The sequence below is a fragment of the Mustela nivalis genome (assembly GCF_964662115.1).
Source record: "Mustela nivalis genome assembly, chromosome: 12".
Lineage (NCBI taxonomy): Eukaryota > Metazoa > Chordata > Mammalia > Carnivora > Mustelidae > Mustela > Mustela nivalis.
Genome location: NC_139031.1, coordinates 4,258,021 through 4,276,128, shown reverse-complemented (window position 1 = coordinate 4,276,128; position 18,108 = coordinate 4,258,021). Strand labels below are relative to the sequence as shown.

At 50.1% G+C, this 18,108-nt stretch overlaps 1 protein-coding gene across 1 annotated transcript in view; it reads left to right on the top strand.

Moving 5' to 3' along the window:
- The first annotated feature begins 11,772 nt into the window (after nucleotides 1-11,772).
- Nucleotides 11,773-18,108, top strand: part of LOC309845441 (uncharacterized protein) — a 304,001-nt gene continuing 297,665 nt past the window's right edge. The window contains exon 1 of the mRNA XM_082693411.1: nucleotides 11,773-11,902. The gene's annotated coding sequence lies outside the window, so the exon portion shown is untranslated. The remainder of the gene's footprint in view (nucleotides 11,903-18,108) is intronic.

The following is an 18,108-nucleotide window of genomic DNA, read 5'->3' as shown; positions in this document are numbered from 1 at the left end:
GTGAAGGAATCAAGTATATGTCTCTGAGTCCCGCAAGCGTACATTGGTGTTTACCACTGGCTGGTGCGGGGGAAGGTGCTCTTCCTCTTACTGTGCCCTTGGCCCCGAGCCTCTTAGACAGCAGCTGAATACAAGGGCAGCGCTATCGAGAGAAGCCTCGCAAGGCAGAGAGCTGTCCATTTCCCCTTCCTCAAGGAGCTGGCTCAGAAATTACCCCAGGAAATCCCATGTGGACCTCCAAGGTTCACGGTGGTTTTCTGGCATCTGGGATTTTTCTCAGTGCAGCAAAGCACTGCTCAGGGTTAGCGATTCTGAGTTTCGTGTCTTGGGGCCCATGGGGGAGACTTGTTTCTGACTCAGACTGAGACAGAGGGCAGCTAAAGTTTAACTGGAAGGTCCTCCATGCACTGAGGTTTCAAGGAAACTGGGCCTCTCCTGGTATCACTGGTGGGTACCTGCCTTTCACCAGGGGCCTGGAGTCAGAGCCTATGTTCACAGGTGTCCGCTGGAGTCCACAAAGCACCCCAGAAACACACCTCATGCCTAACTCTTCACCTGTTCCCAGGAGTGGGCATTCTGGGGTAGTGAATCGTGCCCTCCTGCCGTCTGGCCGTCTGGCCATCTGCCCTCGGTCATGGCTGGGGGCTCCTTGTGGGAGCGCGAGTCACGATCACTCACAGCAACTCGTCCACGCAGTGCTAGGTCCGGACAAAGTGCTGCGGCCGTTTCTCAGGACGTGCATGGTCTCACCAGGAGCTAGTGTTTGGTTAAGCCCAAGGGTGTGTATTTTCACTCCCCTTCGTCCAAAACTCAGCTGGAGATTCCAAAGTGGTCAGGAGGGAAAGCAGTGCACACCCAGGACCAGAGTTACAGGGTCATACACGTGTGTACATGGGAGAAATCTCAGAAACGCTAAAGCCATCCACACAAATGAAAGCAATTATCATGGGCAAACGATTTTGATTGATAAATTCCCTCTATGGGTTTTCGAGGACCAACAGCAGCAAATTACCTATTGCAGTGATTCCCAAGCAAGCCCGGTAACAAATAGCTTTTTTGTTTGTTTGTTTTGATGGTGTCAACAAAGTAGTGACTGTGGGGTCTGCGTCCCTGGCTGAGGTGTGTGTTCTCAGCTCGCCCCCTCCAGGCAGCACCTGCTTCCCACGGAGCATCTTCAGGAGCTAGGACCTGGGCAGGGGGCTTCAGCCTGGGGAGGGGTGAGCCCTTCCCCCATACAGGGGCTCTCTGTGTGCTGCAGGACTGTGTACGTGAAAGAGCCAGGACCTTCTCACGCTTCACCGACCGAGCCGCCCCAGGTGCCCAGTGTGTCGATGTTGAGTACTGGGCCTCTAAGCAGTGGCAGGGGCCGTTTGGCCATTGGTGATTTGCCTCTACTATGTTTGCTGTAGAAACCTGCTCTGATCGGCTTCTCCTGTCCTACGGGACCCAGTCCCCTCCCTCTCGGGCCAGTGTGCAGATACTATTGGCTAAAGACCTCCCCCGGCCCTGCTTCCCACTTGTCTTGTCCTGGGTGGGGGGCTGGTGCGGTCGGGGTGGGGAGGGAGTGTAGGAGAAGCTGGGCCAGCTCGCCCTCTCCCTCGATGCCTGGATCCTCTCCCTGCAGTAAGAGGCGAGGAGCCACTGTGTGTCCCCAGGGAGAGGACAGGCGGCTTCAGTTCTGAGCAGAAAATGATTGGATTGCTTGTTTCCCTGCAAGCAGTTTCTCTTGGAGCAAAGTGGGGAGGGGCCCCATGAGGGCACCGAACACCCTACAGAGGAGTAAGGTGGGTGCTCTAGACAGTGTTTCTGTCCCCGCTCCCCTAATTTGTATGTTGAAACCTAATCCCCAAAGTTGAGTCCCCAAGGAACTCAACTGCCTTAAGGTTAATACTTTGCTAAGGGCAAAAGGCAATTCTAGCTCAACCCAGAGGATCTGTAAGTCAGTTTATACCTTAAAGTATTAAAAAGTCCTTTAGAAATTTCCTTTATCTCAGGGCACCTGGGTGGATCAGCGGGTTAAGCCTCTGCCTTTGGCTCCGATCATGATCTCAGGGTCCTGGGATCGAGCGCTGTATCAGGCTCTCTGCTCAGTGGGGAGCCTGCTTCCTCCCCCCCACTTCTGCCTGCTTCTCTGCCTGTTGGTGATCTCTCTCTCTCTCTGTCAAATAAATAAGTAAAATCTTAAAAAAAAATTTCCTTGATCTCTAATCGCGTCAGTGATCTCCCCAGCTGTGTGGCCGGGACTGGGAAGCCGGGACTCGGAGCAGCACGGAGACGAGGCCACACCCGCGCCCCCAGCCTGGGCGACTCAGGGGAAGGAAGGGGGCGGGTGCCGCCCGGGGCCCGCAGGTCTTACGGTGATGGTCACTGGGAAGAGGGGAGAGGCGAGAGGCCTGGGCCTCCCTCCCCTCCTTAATTCTTCATATTTATAGTATTTTTATCGCGTCCAGAGACTCAGAGCTAAGGTTTGCATTTCTCTTTAATAGATTTCCTGGGCCACAAAATTACTTTACTTTTCCATTTTCATTGGGTCGATTTTGTCATTTTACCCGATTTTAAGGATTTTCATTGTGTTCATGTCTTTTGTTAAAAGGCACCACAGAAATTGTTTGGGGCGGGGCTATGTTGCAGGGACACGCTCCCCCAGCCCGTTTCTTCTTCCGTCATCGGCCCAGAGACTTGTGGTCTTTGCCCCGTTGGAGCGACCTCCCCTGCCTCCCCTCCGAGCCCTCCCATTTTCCTCAAACTTTTCGCTGTGCAAAGGTTTCTCCCCAAACGGCGGGCCCAGGTGACTGGTCCTGTTTCTGAAAACCTGCCCTCTGACTTCAATTGGCTGCCCAGACACAGAATTCTCTGGGAGCTTTGGGTCCCTGAGCTGCTAACAGGCTTGCTACCGTTCTCAGCTTTCCCTAAGCGCACGCATGTCTGAGCTGAGTTAGGAGTTCCCGGAGGAACATTGTCTTTTAGGTAGATGCAAATGTCAATACGGCCGAGACTCATGATTCCGACTCACGGGGTAAGGCCAGAAGGCGTCTGCGGCCTGAGCAGAAGGCGTCTGCGGCCTGGGCGACAGCGCTCATTTACACGGCTGCACGGCTCCACCCTCAAGTTCACCCCCAACGCTGGCGAGATGCCCAGGATCGCAAGATCGCAACTGGTCGCCCTGCAAGCTCCAAGCTCTGCTTTAGCAAATGAATGAATTGTTAATGATGCCTCGTGTTTGGTTTTGGCCTATTGTGTATTGACTGGTCCTTCTCTGTATCCAAAAATAATTTATTCTGTGAAATTAGGTTAAATGTGCCCTGCAATCTTGTTCATGCTATTTATAAGCAAATGTTTCTTTCACATTTATTTTTATTTTTTAAAAAGATTTTATTTATTTATTTGACAGAGAGAGAGAGATCACAAGTAGCCAGAGAGACAGGCAGAGAGAGAGAGGAGGAAGCAGGCTGCCTGCTGAGCAGAGAGCCTCTTTCACATTTATTAATATATTCCTTAAAACTTCCAGAAAACTCAAAGCTAAGACATATATACATACATATGATTTTATTTATTTATTTATTTGTTTGTTTATTTTAAGTTGGCTCTACACCCAGCATGGAGCCCAGCGCAGGGCTTGAACTCTCAACCTTGAGATCAAGACCTGAGCTGAGGTCAAGAGTTGGACGCTGAAGCTGGCCACCCAGGCACCCCCCAAGTTTTATATTTAATTTAAAAATTAATGCTAGTATTTTAGCAGCTCAGACCAAGGCCAATGGACACAAATTCTGAGTGAGTAAGGTCTGAGAAATGAGAGCTTGATTCTCGAGCGCGGGCCGGAGGGAAAGGGGCCCATTTGGCTCTCATTTATGTCCTGACATCACTGAGCTGGGCGGATTCCTCCTTCCTACACGGAGCAGGTCTGACAACCAGGGGGCTGAGGAGTTGAAGTGGCACTGGGTCAAAGGGACCCTCCAGGAAGCAGGGACCCAGACCAAGTGGCCCGTCAGGGTCGCATGGACATGAGGCTATCTCAGGGATACCCTCATTTTGGGGGGTTAAAAATGGGCAGAAGATATGAACAGACACTTCTCCAATGAAGACATACAAATGGCTAACAGACACATGAAAAAATGTTCATCATCACTAGCCATCAGGGAGTTTCAAATTAAAACCACATTGAGATACCACCTTACACCAGTTAGAATGGCCCAAATTAGCAAGATAGGAAAGAACGTGTGTTGGAGAGATATGGAGAAAGGGGAACCCTCTTCCCCTGTTGGTGGGAATGCAAGTTGGTGCAGCCTCTTTGGAAAACAGTGTGGAGATTCCTCAAGAAATTAAAAATAGAGCTTCCCTATGACCCTGCCATTGCACTCCTGGGTATTTACCCCAAATACACAGATGTAGTGAACAGAAGAGCCATCTGTACCCCAATGTTCATAGCAGCAATGGCCACAGTCGCCAAACTGTGGAAAGAACCAAGATGCCCTTCAACGGATGAATGGATAAGGAAGATGTGGTCCATATACACTATGGAGTATGATGCCTCCATCAGAAAGGACGAATACCCAACTTTTGTATCAACATGGACAGGACTGGAAGAGATTATGCTGAGTGAAATAAGTTAAGCAGAGAGAGTCAATTATCATATGGTTTCACTTATTTGTGGAGCATAACAAATAGCATGGAGGACATGGGGAGATGGAGAGGAGAAGGGAGTTGGGGGAAATTGGAAGAGGAGGTGAACCATGAGAGACTGTGGACTCTGAAAAACAACCTGAGGGTTTTGAAGGGGCGGGGGCATGGGAGGTCGGGGAACCAGGTGGTGGGTATTGGGGAGGGCACGGACTGCATGGAGCACTGGGTGTGGTGCAAAAATAATGAATACTGTTATGCTGAAAATAAATAAAAACAAAATAAAACAAAACAAACCTGTGGCCCGCCGGGGAAAAATCATTAGCGGTCTTAAATGGGGTACCTTGTTCTCCTGGGTCAATTCTCATGTGCCGGAGAGAAAACAAGAGCTGCCGAAGCCCGTGGGGGATTGGGAGGCGATGGCTGACGCTCGCTGCTTGCCCAGGGGGGAGCGCGGCCCTAGTGACGCTCATGGAAACTGGGGTGGGGGGGCATCATCTGACAAAGTGACACACGGGCCATGTCGTTTCCCAGCTGCTTTCTGAAGAGCAGGAGCTCTCCTCCCTTCCCTCCTCCCGAGGACTGTTCTGGGGTTGACCTGGAACAGAAGCAATTAAACGATGTGTGCGAATTACGGGCTCCTTGGGAGGTCCCGGGGTATTGAGTCCCACAAGCGTGAACTGTCCTCCTCTCTGACTTATCTGGGCTCATATTTCACCACTAATTAAAGTTCACCCAGGGAGGGTTCCCTTGAATGTGAAGTGTTCCTGGGCTCAGGCAGACTCTGGAGACAGTCCCTCTGCTGGAAGGAAGTGAGGACCTCTCACCGCCGAGACCCTCGCACACTGTGTGTGTGGGGCTGTGGGAATGGCTGCTTTATTTAGAACCTGCTCACCCCCGCCCCCAAATACCTGACCCACCAAAATGGGCTCAGTGTCCTTAAAGCAGAGAGGATCTTCTTGGCCTACTGTCGCCAGAGGCTGACTTCCTGTTGACAGAAAGCCATACCGTAGGACATTTTTTTGGGTTAATGGTGTTACAACGTATCTAAATGGCAAATACAATAAAGTCGGCTATAATTTGGACCAGAGTGTCTCATTATTTGGAGGACAGATTGCTTCAGAACCCGCGCTGAGAAGGAGTTGGCCTCGGTTTTGTATGATCAGGGATGGAGCCGTGAACAATTTTAATACCATTTGGTTTAAATGCAAATGGTAAAATAAATAATTGCTTTGCTGCAGGCCGGGGTATCTTACCAAGAAGCACGTGCCTGAGATGAATGTTTTAGAGGGAGAGCTCGACGTGTTCTCAGTTATTTCCTGTAGAAGAATTAACAGAAAAAAAATGCTTGTCCTAGCAATTTCCCCTTCTCGGATCACACACCGAGAGGCCACTGTTGGGCTGACTTGGGAAGCATTGTGACCGCTCTTACGGGTAGCGTCAGTGGTGTTCTCATATTTAATCCACTGTTCTCGGCTAAGTATTAGTCCTCGGCTCAGTCTGTGTTAGCTGATGAGCAAAGACCATCTCTTACGTGGGGTGTGTGTGTGTGTGTGTGTGTGTGTGTTCATTCCCTCTCCTCCACACTAGACCACCTTCTAGGCAAATCTAATTTCCCTTTTCCCAAGGTGTCTTAGATCTCCAGGCTCTGTGTGCACACAGCCCGCCCGCCGGCCTCTCCCACGGGGCTCCTCCCTCTGCACAGTGGGGATACGACAGACTGTCCCAGGGGATCAGTGGCAACAGTCTTGCCCCAGCAGGACCCGGAGGGAGGACCCAGGAGCTTTCCCTCCTGCACCGGCCGCCGCCCCTGGAGCTCCCTGCATCTCTCCAGCCTCCTGTTTGCTTTGCCACGTGCAGCTTTAGCGCCATGTCTCTCGGGTCCCTACAGTGTGAAGGATTGTCTGCCGAGTTTATCAATCCCAGCTGAGGGAGACACCCTCTGTGGGTGACCTCTCCTCCCCCAGGCTGGGCCTCGGGGTCCAGCCATGGTCACGGCCAAGGACTGGGTCATAGGTTTTGGGCTCTCCCGAAATGTCAGCTCCGCCCTGGCTTCCGCCCTGGGGATGCTCGCATTTCTGCACAAATGGGAGAGGGAGCGACACCCCATGGTGCTGGAACTCACGGGGAGTGGTGCCTCGCGATGGAGGCTTCCCTCTCACCTCTCTGCTGAGAGCTCTGGGATGCCTGAGGAGGCCTCGTGGGAAGGGGTGAGGCGATGGGAGGCCCTGGGGGGAAAGCACCGGCTCCCAAACCCTTTCCGTGAGACCGGCTGGGCTGGCAGGTGCAAGCTGGGCAGAGAGAGTGCAAGGCTGGCTGACCTGCGCCAGATGGCACAGCTTAGGGTGCGGTGCCGTCGCCGGGCCCCTCTCTCCCCACCCCCGCCCCACCCTCCTGGGGTGGGGTGAGCCCCACAGGTTCTCTGGTCCTATTAGGAAAGCACGAGAGACACTGCATTTCAGACAGCTTTCTCCCTGGTCGCTGGCCCTGCCTTCCCTTTCATAGACCATTCACTTAGACACGTGGGGACTATTTCTCTGCTCACTCGAGAGGCACGTCTTTGCAGAGACTTGTGCTAGATTGACAGCCCAGGTCTGTCTTTCTCAGGGACCTGGAGCCCCCTCTTTGAAGTGTAAGCCTCTGGGAGGGTGGCACCCCGCCTTTTGTTTCCACGGGAGCACTGAGCCTGATTTCTGTGGGCCCCTTGCTCCACGTTGTAGAACTGCCTGCTGTCCTGAAGATGAGGTTTACTATCCTTTTGGATCAGGGCAGTTGGAGCTCGGACAGATAAGACATCCCCTGCTCCAGCTCCAGAAACGCCCCTGCCCTTTGCTCCAGCCAAGGGGAGCTCAGACGGAGTTCTGACCTCTCTCCCCTGTGGCAATCATCCTGAATACAATCTTCCTGGCCTGATTCGCTTCAGTGCGATTTTGACTTTGACCTTGGCATGGCCTGAGGGAAGACAGGAAGCAGAAACAGAGAGTCGGAAGGAGAGTCTGTATAGCCCCAATATTTTCGTGGCTCCTTTGAGTTCTTTTTTGTGTGTGTCTGTCTGTCTGTCTCATTCTCTATAGAATGGGGCGTGAAAATTCAAAAGTAGTTGGGATTATCCCTGCTGTCCTGGAAAAAGTACCTGCCAGCTACAGGACATGCAACTGTTCTGGTTAATAATGAATCCAAAAGGACAATGGCCACTATGTGACCAAATTATAGCTGGGGACAGAGACCCCTTTTGGAGCTGGTGGCTTCATCACTACCTCCTGGCAGCTTGGTGCTGGTTGTGCAGGCTTTTCCCCACCAACCCTACATTTGGTGTCATTGCATTTCCTCTGCGAGCTACTGAATTTGGCCCTTCCTGGCTTCCTCCCTGTGTCCAGGGAGAGGATCGGTGTGGAGTGTGATGGGAGCCCGGGGCTTGCTCCGCCCGGCCGGTCGGGGAGGTGCTGTGAGCGATCCTGCTCAAGACGGGAAGCGTTGGATGATTCTGGCTTTGATCTGGAGCTGAAGCCAAAGATTCAACTCAGCAGAGGCACTTACAAGGCTCTCCGATGAAATCACTATGTTTTTTCGGTTTCAGTGGCCCTTCGTGGTGTCATCTATATGTGACCTATTTAAGATAACCTTTTCCCTCTCTGTGTGTAATAGCCTCTTAGCGTCCCATTAAATGCATACCCTTTTTGCTTCAAAAAATATTCCCACTGGGACTTGAAATTAAGCCTTGGTTTTTCTCCATTTTTCTCCCCAGTCTCTGCACACAGGAAGCGCCCGGCTTTCCTGCTCAGTGATGTTTGTTAGTGAACCGGGGCCAGAGTCCAGACCACGTTGCATCGGCTCGAAGAATTCAATAACTTTTCATACCCTCATTCGTGTTTGTCCTTGTGTACAGACCTGTGCATTTTTACCCCGTGCAGAGATTCACGTAACTTCTGCCAAAATCAATATTCCATCAATACGAAGGACAGCCCAGTGTATCCTCTTACGTGCACCCCCCACCCCTGTGCCCTGGCAACCAGCGATCTGTTCTTTGTCTTTGCACTTGTGTCCTTTTGACGATGTTGTCTGAGTGGAACCTGCCGTCTGTGACCTACAGAGACGGGCTTTCCCACCAAGCCCTGGAGACGTGTCCTGGCCGTTGTGCAAGCAGGTCTGCTGCTTTCCATGGCTGAGGGCTGTTTCACTGCGCGGGTGACCCAGGTTTGTGAACCCGAAGTTCAGGCATTGAAAGGCATTTCTGTCTTTTGCTGTTAGGGATAAAACTGCTATGGACATTTGTGTCCGTGTGCAGGTGAATGCCGGCGACGGTGTGCTTTGGGCTCCACGGTAAGCGTGTTCGGTTTCGCAAGCAGCGGCCCCGCTGTGGTCCAGGCCGCACATGGTGCAGCAGACCACCCGCTTCTCTGCATCTTCACCTGCACCGGGGTCGGGGTGGGTTCTCTGCTTCCACGGGTTGGGAACAAGATTCCACCCCCCTCCCCACATTTGTAGAGATGGAGACTAGACAGAAAGGGGTAGAAAGCTGATCTGAAAATACAGTTTAAAAAAATTCAAACAGGATTGAAATAGATTTTGTACGTGTACGTCCTTGCTCTTTTCCTCAGTCGCGGTGGGCGGGGGGGCTGGGGCAGTTGTCTCTATGGCTTCTGAGTAGCACAACTTCTTCCCTCTTCTGCACACTTTCCACCAACCTGGGGGCTGGCCTCGGCTGAAGGGCGCACCTGCCCCTTGTCGGGGTGATGGGAGAGTCCCGGGGAAGTTACTCCCCTTCCCCTGCTCCTCCCACTGCTAAACCCCTATAGTTCCCGCCAGTCCTATAGCCATGACGACCATGACCGCCACTGCCACGGCCACCATTGCTACCACCACTACCGTTACTGCTATGATTGTCATTACTGCCACCACCGTTAGGACCACTGTACCATTCCCATGACCACTGCCGCCATGACTGCTACGGCTGTGGTCCTGACCGCTACCCCACACCCCCCACCATCTCCTCCCGATGCCCGCCACGACTCCTGGAGCCACCGTAACCACTACCAGCTTTTCCCTTGAGTCAAACCCTCTGGAAACATTGAAGATACATCATTGCCTTTACTCCTCATCGCAATCCGATGTCGTCACTGTTTCCTTGTTAACACTGAGAAACCCTGGGCCTCCAGAACTGCCTGGCGCTGGGCAGCAAGTGGGCTGCGGGGTCTACCCTGACCCTGACGTGCAGGGGCCGCGTCTGGTCTTACTTGCTTGGCCCAGTTTCCTTCAGTCCTTGGTTTGCAGATGCATTTCTCCATCCGTCCACTGCCCCGTCCACCATCCTGAGCTGAGAGGGTGTCTACTCTGTGTAGGCTTGGGTCAGCTCAAGACGCGCTTCCGTCTGGAGGGACCGTCTGGCAGGAAGAGCAAGTCGGGACATTAACTTAAAACATGACAAATAACAGCCAAACACAAACAGTTCCCTCCGCCTTGCTCCCTGGTGCTGCCCGTCTTGCCTTGTACTCTGGTCTTTTGGGAAAACGGATTTGTCTAAATGATTGACTTTTCAATGAGCTTTAGGATTTCTGAATCCTTATTGACTTTCTATCTTTATCTCTGCCACTGGCTTGCTTGGTTGAACCATCTCCTGGCTCTGTCCCTGGAACGTAATGCACAGGAACAGATAGGATTTCTAATGAATGAGGGAAGCTGTCCTCACCACCTGTTCTCATCTGCTTTTTATAGACACTTTGCACATGGCATTTGGGGCTTGGACTAAGGATGCTTGAGTCCTGCCTGCCATTCCTCTCAACCCGTTTTTCTTGCAATGTGTGGTCCTCCCATTCCTGGCCCCATGGCTCCCCGTGTCCTGCTCCTGGATGGATCGATCCTTAGAACGCCTGTGTGTGACTTCCAAGAAGGACCAGAGCATAGCCTTGCGCCGTGGGCTCCAGAAGTTTATTCCGTCCCATTCTGCGTGATTCCTGACTGGACATCTGGTATCTAGCGACCCTCTCCCCTGTGCTGAGTGAGCAAGGCTGTGGTAGAGTATGCCTTTCTGAAATACGTGCACGGAAGAAGCATCGATCTTCTAATGTGGTTGGATCCACAACAGTAAGACCCTTGAAATTATTTCCTTGTAGGTCTTTGGTTGTTTTTCTTTGAACAGATTGAAAAATAATGGGACAAGTGGGAATACTTTCAAGTTTTACTGCGGTCTGGGGGGAATTAATTTATTCCTTTGTAATTGAAGATTAGATACAAAGATTATTTTTTTAGCTGGAGGCTTTCTTAAGCCATGTAGAATTCTTGGCAATCAAACATTTTAAGTGTTTCCCCCATCTTTTGAATTTCTTTTTGTTATTTCCTGACTGGATTGAGGCACAAACAGATGGCGTATTTTCTAAGCTCTGGCTGATGCCTGAAAATAATACGTTTCTTTTTTTCCCCCTCTTGAGTAATAAAAACAAAATCAAAGCATCTTCTCTGTGTGCAGTAACTTAATCAGATTGGTTGAAGTAAGTAGCAGAAATCACTGGAAAGGTCAAGTAGACAGTAGTTAGGAGCAGACTGTGGCCAGTCTGTGGGTTTGAGTCTTGGTTACTCATTGGCTATGTGACCTTGGGGAAATTATTTAATTTCCCTGTTCTTGGCTTTCCTCATCTATACGCTGAGGATAATAGTGAGACTTATCTCTTAGGATTGTTACGAAGATTAAAAATAATATTTATAACTCACTTAAGACAGTTTCTGGGTATATTTAGAAACACAGTAATTACTTTGAGCATGTTATTTCTTTTCAGGAAATTGTGTGATTCCTTGGAGGAAGGGTCTAGTGCCATTTGTGAAAGGCCTGATTCCTGAGGTCACGCGGGAAAGCAGCTCCCTCGCTCAGAAGCGTGACCCTTATTGATACCGGCTTTTTTCCCCCTCTTGAGTAATAAAAACAAAATCAAAGCATCTTCTCTGTGTGCAGTAACTTAATCAGATCGGTTGAAGTAAGTAGCAGAAATCACTGGAAAGGTCAAGTAGACAGTAGTTAGGAGCAGACTGTGGCCAGTCTGTGTGGGTTTGAGTCTTGGTTACTCATTGGCTACTTGGTTACACCCCCCTGATGGGAACCGGCTTGCTTTGGGAATTTTCCAGATTCTTCCCATGTACAGTGCAAGCCCTCTGCCCACCCGCCCAGAGAGGGGGCTGCTACTGTTGTTCACTCTCTGCAGACAGGGAAACTGAAGCCTAGGGATTTAAGCAAACCTTCCAAGGTTGCCGAAAGAGTTGAGGTCAAACCAAGATGGGACCTGACTTGCTCTCCAAGGTACACCCTGTTTGCGTCCTCCAAGATACGCCCTGCTTGTGTGACGCTTACTTAAGAAAAGCATAAAGAGGACCCATGTTATTGTTCGCGACACGAGTGAGTGGGGCAGTCTGTGGGGCGGTCTGTGGGGCGGTCTGTGGGGCGGTCTGTGGGGCGATCTGTGGGGCGGTCTGTGGGGCGGTCTGTGGGGCGGTCTGTGGGGCAGTCTGTGGCATCTTCTGGAGCGTTCATTTGTCTCCTTACTCTGCAAACATTTACTCAGCACCTGTGGGGCGTGAGCTCTGGCCTGGGGTCTGGGGGGCGGGCTGGGGCTGGAGACAAGGACGGGAACGACCCCTGCTGTGGTCCCCCCTGCTGGGACCTGCGACACACGAGCTTTAAAGCAGAACATTTAAGGCTTCTTCAGGCTTAAAGACTCCTCACGGGAACAGTTTCCTCTTCTAAGAGAAGGTTTCACTCCAGATCCCTAAGTCCGGAAGCTAAGACCATAGAGAGAGAATCCCTCATGCTTTAGCTGTGGGCCGTGGAACGGACTTTTAGCTTCTCGAAGCTCTAGAACTTCTGTTCAGTTCCCTCCTCCGGGCGGGAAAACCAGCTCAGCTGATCGCCTGAGAAATGCTGCCTACTTTCCTCCTAGGTAAGGGCTGGCCATGCCTGTCATATTTCCCACAAAGCTCGATCTCCCCTTCAGCCTGCATGCTTCATTTAAAAATATTCTGTTTGGCGTTTATTATTACCAAGGCTAACATTTCATAAAGCATCAGAAGGATCTTGGATCATCAATTTGTGGAAATGTTGGGACTAAGCTCTCAGAGAAAACTCGTCTTTTAAAATTCCTAAAAATTTTAAAATTCATAAATTTGCAAATTCAACGAACATGAGAGGTGACTCGGGAATTCTCAGGTTAATATAACGACGTTTTGATTTGACAGCAAGGGTGGAGCTGGTCCCTAGACACGGATTGGCTGAGTTGCCCCTCGTGGCCCCATTGGCCTAAGTCCGATGCGGAGGCACTTCCTTTAGCGGATCCTCTGTGGTCCTGCAGAGCTGAACAGTAGGTTCTGGAAAGTAAGTGTGCAGAGGAAGACCCTGAGTCTCCAGGGTGACACCGTCCCCGTCAGATTCCACTCTCTTTCTCTTTCCCCGATTTCCTTCCTAATCCCACCCGAATGCACTCTTCCTCCTGCCCAAACACACTCGGTCTGCTGCTGCTTCATTCAATAACAGGAGGACAGGTTTTATTTTCTGTGTTGATTTAGGCTGAGCATGTATTCTCTCCCAGGGGATATTAAGGAGGCTACAACAGAAAGTGTCCTGTGGTCGTATGTTTTAGAGACCCTAGGTCGATTAGTCGATTATAGCTAGACAGGTTTCTGGGCTGAAGAACGTCCCTGAGCCTTAATGTATGGGTGGGTGTTGTCAGTCTCTAAGAGGAGGGCCCTAAACACTGTATTTCAAAGCCACACAGTTTCCCAGACTCAGAGGGCTGCCCTGATATGCTCCTAGGGGCCCCGGCCGCGTTGCTGTCCGTACAATCTGTGCTCCCTTGGAGGCTCCGCTCATTTCTCCTTTATTTCTCAGCTTATTTGGGTTTGTGTTTTATGTTACCCATACAACGTGGACTTGTGTCCAAAAGTGAAAGATCTGTCCAGCCCCCTCCTCCAGTTCGTTCCCAGAACGCATAGGTCAGTTCTGCTGCAATGTGCCCTGCACAGCCCCAGAAATTACTCTGCGATGCAAAAATCGTGCAGTAAAAGCTGAGGCTTGTATGAAAAAGGGGTTAGAGAAATAACACCCCCTAACTTCATCAGCGACATAGCAAAACAGGTATCAGCATCTAATAAACACAGTGGCTCTGTCGTGCACACATTAGGTAGTGAGCCAAAACTCGCATACCTTGATAAATACGGCACCTGAGAAGCTCTGGGTTTTACTGGCAGACCTAAGGTCAGAAAGATTGCAGCTGGTGAGTTCTTGGGGAGAGGTGGAAGGAGCGTTCCTGGAAGGTGAAGGAACTCCCCGAGGTGTGGAGGGCATAGCTCACCGCCCACGTGGAGAACCGAAGTCGCTGGTGGGCGGTCGGGGGGTTCCTGCGTGTGCTCCTGTGTGTGCCTGTGCCCACGTCCCATATTCCTACGGTGCTCGGTTAAGTGGGGTCAGAGTTCTGCATTCACTTAGGGGTTCTTATGGACAACATTGTGAATAAATGCAAAATTCTCACTAGGCTCAGGTTGTTTCCTAATCTATTACACACGCTGGGGCAAGATGTGCTCTAAAAGCAGGCCTTACCTAGCAGAACTGGCCGGAGGGTTAATATCTTTGATCATGTCCTAACAGGTGTTAACCAAGGGACACACCCACACACATGCACGAACATTGTTTTTCTTTAAAGGGGGTTATACCACACTTCCTGTGTGCCTTTGCTCTATTTTATTTGCTTACTTATGTAGCATGGCATCTTTCTTTGCCAGTAGATGTCCCATCTCATCTGTCCTGCACGGGGTAGGTCTCCAGTGCACGGACAAGTCACCATTCACTCAACTGCTCCCATGGACGGTCACTTGGATTTTTGGCATTTCTTTCTTTTCCCGTAAGTTGTGGTGAAGACTGTTCTGTCTTCAGTAGAAGTCTTCCCTGAAGACTGTCCCCAGCTTTGCTCAGGATGTGCAAGGTTGGAAAGAACATTACTCCCAACCCTACAACCTCATAAAAGTGGATTGCTGAACAGTATCCAAATCCCCAGTGTTTCTTGAATTCAGTTGAGATCTGAAGTCCCGGGTAACCAGCTGACTGTATCCGTGGGAGGACAGGAGTATCTCGGGAGATCTGGGGTGGGAACACTTGCTTGCCTTGGCCAGATGCTATGGGACACCATACAAGCCCATTAGAAGAAATAAAATCAATGGAAATTTCTAATGAATTGTTAAACCCCAGTGTGGATCCTCTTCTCTATCTCTGCCATGGACCAGAAGCCTTCAGCCACTGGAGAAAAAAATGGGAAAACTTACCACCCCTGAAACACCAGTGAAGACCAGTGCATCTCGGGGAGACCGGAGGGTTAAGGAGACCCCCTTCCCCTGAGGGAGGGGCTGGCTGAGACCACGAGGGGTTTCCTTCCCCTAGGAGTGGGACAGATCATGGAGAAGCCCTCTCCCAAGACCTAGTGACATGGTGCTTCCCTCAGACTTAGGCTGAAGGAGAACAGCAGAAACAGTACTTGCTGTGTCCCGCTGTCACCATCCTGCCCGGCAGTGTGTAACGAGCAGAGCCGTCTATGCTGGGAGAGGGAAGAGCAGGGCAACCTGGGGGCGCCAGGACAAACAGAAGACATCGGCATAACTCCAGAGATCCCTCTGACTCCAGCCCCGAGCACAGACGCACGGCAGCACCAGAGGACCCTGGAGCCTGTGCTGGACCCAGGGTAACCACAGCAATAAGAACTACCCCCTCCCTGCCCCTTACACAGCTAAATCCCTAACTAGAGGATTTCCCTATGGGATGTTCCTAAAATAACAGTGTTGCTATGATCCTTTTTTTTTTTTTTTAAGAGAAATGTTTTTTTTTTTTTTTTTTTGAAGCCCTTTGAAGTACTATGGTTTTTAAGAACCTTGCTTTGAGACAAGTTGACTTCAAGTCTTTTAAAGCAATCTTGGTTTGGGGGAATAGGGGAGATGACCCAGCTCTAGGAGCTAGCATTGTGTTATTTAATGCTACTGATAGGGCACTTGCTGTGTCCAGTGCCCTGCGGGGAGGAGGGCTGTCAGACGATTAGCTGTGAGAAGATTTGGTCTGTAAATTGAATCACTTAAACTTCACCACATGACCTCACCATGAAAAACTTTAACTTTTAGAAGTAAAGCATATTCTTGGGATGCCTGGATGGCTCAGTGGGTTAAGCCTCTGCTTTTGGCTCGGGTCATGATCTCAGGATCATGGGAAAGAGCCCCAAATCAGGCTCTCTGCTCAGCTGGGAGCCTGCTTCACGCCCTCTCTCGGTGCCTGCCTCTCTGTCTACTTGTGATCTCTGTGAAATAAATAAATAAAATCTTTAAAATGTAATAGTTATAAAAAAAGTAAACTATATTCTTTTGATAAAATAATTACTCTTTTGGGGAAAGTCACCAATTTATAACATTTAGAATTTCAAGAGGTTATTATGGACAGAATATATATGTCCCCCATGAATTCATGTGCTGAGGTTCTCACCCCAGGTGTGATGGTGTTAGCAGGTGGGGCGTTGGAGGGGATCGGGTCATGAGGGTGCGGTCCTCAGGAACGGGATTAGAGACAGGAGAAGGTTTGCCTCTGGTCTCTGCTCTCTGCCACATGAGGACAGGACCAGAACGTGGCTGTCTGCAACTCCAGAAAAGTGTTCTCACCAGCTCCCGATCATGCTGATGCCCTGATCTCGGGCATTCCGCCCCCAGTACTGCAACAACTAAATTTCTGTCACTGAAGCTACATGGGTGTGCCACTTTGTTTTTGTTTTTAAAGATTTTATTTATTTATTTGACAGACAGAGACAGCAGGAGAGGGAACTCAAGCAGGGGGAGTGGGAAAGGGAGAAGCAGGCTTTCCACTGAGCAGGGAGCCCAATTTGGGGCTTGATCCCAGGGGATCATGACCTGAGCCCAAGGCAGATGCTTAATCACTGAGCCACCCAGGAGCCCCTGTGTGGTGCTTTGTTATAGCAACGTGAATGAACCGAGACAGAGGTGGGATCCTGACACAAAAGTTGTATCAACGTCACTGACTCTAGGTACTGTACAGGTGATGATTTTCTTTCCTGAATTTCTTTAAGAATTTAATTTTAGGGGCACCTGGGTGGCTCAGTGGGTTAAGGCCTCTGCCTTCGGCTCTGATTATGATCCCAGGGTCTTGGGATCGAGCCCTGCATCAGGCTCTCTGCTTGGCAGGGAGCCTGCTTCCCTTCCTCTCTCTCTGCCTGCCTCTCTGCCTACTTGTGATCTCTGTCTGTCAAATAAATAAATAAAATCTTAAAAAACCCAGAATTTAATTTTAACTTAATTTAACTTTGATTATTGGAGTGGTGTGCCATACGATGTTATGTTAGTTTCCGGTGTAGGACATTGTGATTCAACAGTTCTATATGCCACTTAATGCTCTCCACGATAGCGGTGGTGATTTTATTACCTGAGTAATCTTTCTGAAAAGACATTGGCTCTTTTCTCCATTGTTGAAAGGGCTGTCGTCCCTTTTACCACACTGGGAAGCAAAAGCCTGGTGAGGGCAGGCAGGAACACTAGGGTTAGGTTTCCCTGCTGTCTCAGCAAGAGAGTTTTCCTATGAGGCTGACAAGGTTTGGGAAGCTTTGATCCTGTTGGAGTAGGAACAACCCATGTAGTCAGAGGACAAACAGAATAAGACAACGCCTTTGAACGGAGCGCCAGGACATCTATTTCCAGTGCCTCTTGAAATGTGGCAAAGGGAACGGATCAGCAAGGTGAGTGTAATTAGCTGGGTCATGGGCTTGACCCCTGAGAGGTATCTTCTGCTGTGAGAATCCCCATCCCCCTTTTCTGCCCCCCTTCCCACTTGGTAAATGAAGCTCATCCATGCTGACTCGTGAGCCTACATCCTCACATCCGCTGCCGCCTGCCTAGTGGAAGGGAAGTGAGGACTCTGAGCACAAGCCTGTGTGGGACACCCTCTGTAAACTTGCATAAAAGGGGCAATTTTTCTTACACTCGAGAAGTTGGAGGACAAATAAAATCACAGCCTCTGCAGACTCCTGGGGGTTTGGTGGAGAGTTTTGTTGTCTGAAAAAGGCTCATGGCAGGAAAAGTCTCTGTGGGGTCGTTTTGTTGCCCTCCTGCCCCCATTAGGATTATGTTCCAAGTCATTAGCCACAAGTTGCTGCTTTGTTATTAGGGGGGCGAGGGAGCACCTTCCAACTGTTCTTGCCAGGAACCATATTTGTTGTATCTTGTGTGTGTGTGTGTGTGTGTGTGTGTGTTTTAAACGCACACAACCAGTCTATGTCTTCTGATTAGAAAATTAATCCATTTACGTTTAAAGTAATCATTTATAGGTAAGGCCTTCCCATTGCCATTTTTTCATTGTTTCCTGATTGTTTTGTAGTCCTCTATTCTTTTCTTTCTCTCTTGCTATCTACCTTTGTGATTTTTTTTTTAAAGATTTTATTTATTTATTTGACAGAGAGAAATCACAAGTAGGTGGAGAGG